We start from the raw sequence: 6,000 nt of genomic DNA on the forward strand, positions 1-6,000 counted from the left end.
ATTAAACATTTTTAGAGCCTTGTGTAATTCAGTAAAAAAATAGATAATTTGAAAGACTATGGTGAGGAAATTGTGCTTTAATCCACTGGTACATTTCTCTTTTTTGTTAGGTTTCTTTTTCTCATGTCTGTGAAAGTTCTCTTTAGCAATTAAAATTATGGTGAAGTGAAATCATGGAAAGCTTATAGGTGAATTAAATTAAAATAATTTGGAAACATCAAGTTGCACTCTAGAGTAATTTAAATGGCTACTCGATCTTCTGGTCTTACTTCTCTCCTCTTTTGCTGGTTCTTTCCAGTTACTTTTTCTAAATTTACTATTAAATTAATTCTATAAGTAATCTTAAACCTAGAAGAATTTGAGTATTTTATGTCTTGTATATAATCAAAAGAGAAAAACTGAGAAAAAGCTGGTTTAGTTTGAAAATTTTAGTTTGATGAAAGAATACCCTAGTTTTATGTGTCAAAAAAACAATTGGGTCTGCCAAAAATTTAGTCTGAAGTCTGTTTTTCTTTAATTTTAACCTTGCATTTTGTGGTAGTTACCTTCCTCTTCTTCAGTTACTAGTTTTAATTCAAGACATTTTATGAGAAGTTAGATGAATTACATCAGAAGGTGTTTTTTGGTGTTCCATTGTATTGTACACAAGTGTGTGTATTTTCATACTACTTGCAGTAATCTTGAAATGTGCTGCAATTTACATGTATCACAATAGAAAATAGTACCTCTGCAGAGGAAAAAAAAATCACCAAAACCATAATTCTGATCTTAATGTTGGTTTGCTTTGTGGCTTTTAATAAACTGCTTACGGTACAAAACAAAAGTCCATAAATAAATAAGAGGGTAGCATTATTTCTTGAACCCATGTTTTGGTGCAGGGTCCACATGGAAGTTACACATGCTCTTAACCAGTTTAGGAATCCTTGGAAATCCCCAAATGCAACTGAAGTTCTAAGCTCTCTGAAAATAATAAAAACTTTCCATTCACTTGAGGAAGACCACAAGGTCCCCCTGTGCATCAAAATTGTATGTAACATAAGACATTGAATCAAAGCTTCCAGGAATAGGAGCCTTATACATTAAATCAATACCTAGTCTTAGGCGCTTCTGAAGACTGTTCTCTTAATGAGGCAAGAACTAGATAAGGGTTTTAGAAACTAACCTTGAATTCATTTTTTTTAAAGAACAAAAAAAAAAACAACCCCAAAAACCCTAGGAAAAAAAAAAAACAACCACAAAAAAACAAAACAAAACAAAAAACAACAACAAAAAAAAACCAACAACAAAAAAAAACACACCCAAAAAACTGGGCAAATTTTTCAATTATGTCTTTCCAAACACACATTGCAGTGTCAGTCAGGTCCTTAAGCAATATTGAAAATTCTATCTCTTCAATCTTATTTTCCTTGGATATCTTAGTAAAGAGTGGCAAAAGAATTGTCCTATAGGAATACAGGCTATTTTCATTAGCAGCTGCCTTGGTATAATGTTTTCCAAGTTCAGCATGAGACATTTCACAGACTAAATGCAGCCCTTTCTACTTCTTTAACTTTGCTTTGCTTTGATGATGGCACTTGATTTTCAGTTGAACTTTTATGGATACCAGCCAAATTCAGCCAGAGATCCTTTGCAGTACATCTGAAATTACATGTTGCATGCTAGAATTGATAGGCTAAGAGAAGTCAAAAATCCAGATTTATTAAAATTACATAAATTATTATTACAGTATAAATGTTTAAAAAATTCTATATGATTTCCAGGGATTAATTTTGATTAATTGCATCTTTATGGAAATAGTTAATGTGTAGTCACTCAATAAGAAATCATATTACTATAGCATGCTTCTCATTACAAAGTACTTTGCTTAAAGGATTTTCCTTCTGGCAAGAACAGTCAGATTCTTGATTTGTTGTAACTGCTGGGAAATCTGAAATGCAGAGCCATAATTAGAGTAGTTTGAAGTAAGTATATATGAAGTACTAAAAAAAGTAATTCTTTGCTGTTTGTCTTATATTAGTGTTCTGTGTGATTGAAGCTCACTTAAATGGGTATAACTTATGTGGGTGTAAAAATAAATATGTTTATAAGTATTTAATGGGTATGTTATGATAATTTAAGAAGCAAGGATTGCAGAGTAGGAAAAATCTTTTATTAGACCAAATTGTATAGGTTATGATTTGTATAAGTTGTATGATAGCACAGAATACTTACACAGACTAATATTTCAGTAGCTCAATGAGCAGATTCATGACTGGCTCCCTGATCAGAAGAAGACAGCTTTAAATAACTCACTAATGGAGTATTGGGTGAAGAAAGATTAATTTTGAGCAGGAGACAATTTTCTTCTCTATCTAGGAGACAAGGAAAAAGAAATGGGAGAGGATGAATGTAGGCAAGGAAATTAATAAAGTCTCTACTAATGTGATCCTGGAGTCACATCTGCTTGTGGTAATTCTGCAGTTCAGCAAGTCTAAAGTGTATCTGGAAATCTCCAAGTTTGCTTGTAAAAGAAGATGATATGTGATACATGGAGTCTCTTGCAAAGGATTCTTGTGCCAAAGGTTTCCTATTTGTTGACTCATCACAGATACTGCAGATTAGATTTTTGTTTTCAGGTATTAAGTGTGCTTCTTTGTTTAAAATGAGACATTTTTCTTTTCTAAATTTAATACACTCATTAAATATGTTTGCTCTGTGGTTGTGTTCTTAGCTAATTTTCTTAGCAATAGGATTTTATTTTCTAATAAGGCATCTACCCAAAAGCCTTCCGTAGAAACCAACAATGGAAATTTATTATCTCTTTGCATAGTAGTTTTTCTGTATTTCAGTTGAAATATTCACTAGCTCTAAGAATGGTGAAATACTGTTCTTTATTCTAAAACTTCAGCTGTCTAAATAGCTATAGAGGTTTGTGCTTCTTTCATTGATGGCTATAAGCTTACACTAAGAAGGCTTCTGCAAAAAAAAAAAAATCTGATTTATATAATTTCCCAAAGAGTTGATGTGTTAATGTGATGCTTATCCCAGGAGTAAGATAAGAAAAAGAAACCCCTACATTTCAGAAGCACTGGATTTTTTCATTTGTTGGAAACACAGAAATAAAACCAGAGATGTATTAAGATATTTTTTGAGAAAAGCAGAACATTTATAACTACAAGGTAAATAAAAACAAAGTGGCATCACTGGAGTGATTAATCTTTTAATGTTGGAGCATTTGTTTGTATATCCATTTATTGCATGTGAATTTTGGTTATGTGGGCATCAGTTGTAGACAAGAATGGACAGGAATCCAGGAATACATTTTCAAAAAACTCATTGAAAGAGTTTATTAAAGGATACAATTGTGTGAGGGCAGATAAACAGAACTATTTCTATAAAAGCTATTTATGTATTACTTGTAAAAAAGTAGAGTGTTTCTTCTTCTGTTATTTTCAATAACTGAAGCAATTTATTTTCTGTGACATGTACTAAAATCTGAGGGTTTTTTTCTTTAGAAAATATTCTTTAAATAGAATTCATGAACCAGTTTACCTGGAAAATTCAAGTTCTTCCATTTCAAGAATGAAAGTCTAACTATGGTTATTATCACAGGCATCACTTTCCTCACTGTGAAAATCTATAGATGCCATAATGAATTGAAATAATTGTGTTTAACAATGTGGTGGTGAACAAAAGAGCCTGTCTTTGCCTCACCAGGTTTGTAGTCAAAATACACTGAGAAAATGAGAATTGGAGTTAATTTAATATGTAGTGAGCTGCTTACTTTGAAACTTAGAATTAGAGTTAATTTAATATGTAGTGAGCTGTTACTTTGAAACCAAAAAATATGTCAAGAAGCTGAAGGAGACTTTGGAAGAGATGTTACTGGGAAGCTTATTCCTATTAAGTTATTTAGCCTTCATGTGTGTGATGATGGTGCCAGTTTTCCAGACATCATTGAGTTCTCCAGCCTGGAGAAAACTTCTATACATAAAATGAATTATAATTTATTAAAATATGGACCTTTTGAGATACATAAAATACCCCAAAAGCACAAAACCCATTTATTCACTTCTTGAAAATCCTTTAGCTATTAGGGCTCAATTCTGAGAATTCTGTCTTCATTGACTATGGTGGGATTTTTCCAAATTTTTTCCCCTGTTTTTTCACTGTTTGTATTAAATTCTCAATTCATTTTTGCATCAATGTATTTTTAATAACACATTTATTTGGCTTTCAGTAAAATAAAAGGAAAATAAAATTAAAATTAAAATTAAAATTAAAATTAAAATTAAAATTAAAATTAAAATTAAAATTAAAATTAAAATTAAAATTAAAACAAAGGAGGAAAAAACCTGTGGCTTAAACAGAATGATTTTATCTAGTCACATTAGTTCACCTTCTATCCTGAGATATTCTGAATGTGTTCTCAGAGATCTTTACATCAGGTTTTAACTCAAAGAGTCTTAAGTGCTATTCAGTACCCTGAAGCTAAAGCATTGGGTGTCCAATGCTCTTAACCTTTTCAGCTTCAACATTCTGTGAAAAACTGAACAGAAGTTGCTCTACCGGGAATAACAGACCACCTTATTTAAAAATGTTGCTAACTTGGAAGGTGTTTGTCTTCAGTCTTCCAAACATTTTTGTCTGTTTATTTTCCTGGGCTAGATGATTACTTTTTAAAGCTTCTTTGTCAGCATTTTCCAAAACATGGTAAACATAAACCTTATTTTACATTTGGAAAAGCCAAACTATTCAAATCAGGCAAAATATGCCATTTGTTTTTTGACCATGACAGAAACGAAAATCTCCCTCAGCAACTGAAAAAGAGGGAAGCACAAGAAAAACTGACCTCCGTGTTAGTATCTAACAGTTTAGTGATGAGTTCACACTCATCTTTACTTCTAATATTTTTTTATGTCGCGGCTTAGGAATGGTGCTCCCCAGTTCAGTGCCCCCAGCAAGACTCTCAAACCATGCTCCACTCTCTCTCATTCCCCCATTTTCCCCTTTCCCTCCTCTGCAGTGAGATGGAGAGGAGAATTAGAGACACGAAAGGCGTTGCCATAAGAACAATTTACTGGAAACAGCAATGGAACAAGAAAATGACCAGTAACAGCAACAATACTAATGACAGAGGGTACAACAAAAGAAACTATTCACATAGGAAAAAAAACCTCCAATAACAGACAATATCAGCAGGCTACCTCTACCACTTTTTTTTTTTTTTGTTGTTGTTTTTGTTTTTGTTTTTTGGGTTTTTTTTGTTTTGTTTTGTTTTTTGGGTTTTTTTTTTTTTTTTTGGTTTTGGTTTTGGTTTTGGTTTTGGTTTTTTGTTTGGTTTTTTTTTTTTTGTTTTGCTTGTTTTGTGTTTTTTTTGTTTCTTTTCTTTTTTTTTTTTGTTTTTGATTTTGGTTTTGATTTTGGTTTTGGTTTTTTTTTTGACTAGCAGTAACCTCTTCTCCCCAGAAGAGTGTCCCTTTCCCTTACCCCCAGCAATGACATGAGGTGGTATAGAATATACACCACCACATGTCCCCGCCATGCCCCCTCCTAGCTACTGCAAAAAATAAACCCTGTCCTGGCTAGAACCAGAACATCATAACTCAAGAGTGCTTGTGATTTCATCCACTACTGCTCACATTTTTTAGAGTGCAGCTGTGTTGTACATGATGTTTCATAGTCTTCTGGACTTCAATGGCACTTAAAGCCCCATGGAATCTCGTGGAAATCAGGATTTTTCCTGTGTCAAGACCTTATATAACAGACTGCTGAGCTCTTGAGAGGTACTACATGAGCTCAATTTCCACAGAAATCTCAGGGCAGATGTTCAGGCCCTGTAGAGTTATGAGAATATGCTGGTATGTTCTTACAACCTTGGCAATGGTCTTGTTGCTGTGCTCTGTAAAATATAGCACACTGAGGAAGTATGGTAAATTGAAGACTCTTTATAATAGCAGATACTGATAATATTTATTCTTCATTGTCCTACAAAAGTATTTTGTTGAATTGAAGAAAATG

This window comes from Vidua macroura, chromosome 5 (assembly GCF_024509145.1).
Source record: "Vidua macroura isolate BioBank_ID:100142 chromosome 5, ASM2450914v1, whole genome shotgun sequence".
Lineage (NCBI taxonomy): Eukaryota > Metazoa > Chordata > Aves > Passeriformes > Viduidae > Vidua > Vidua macroura.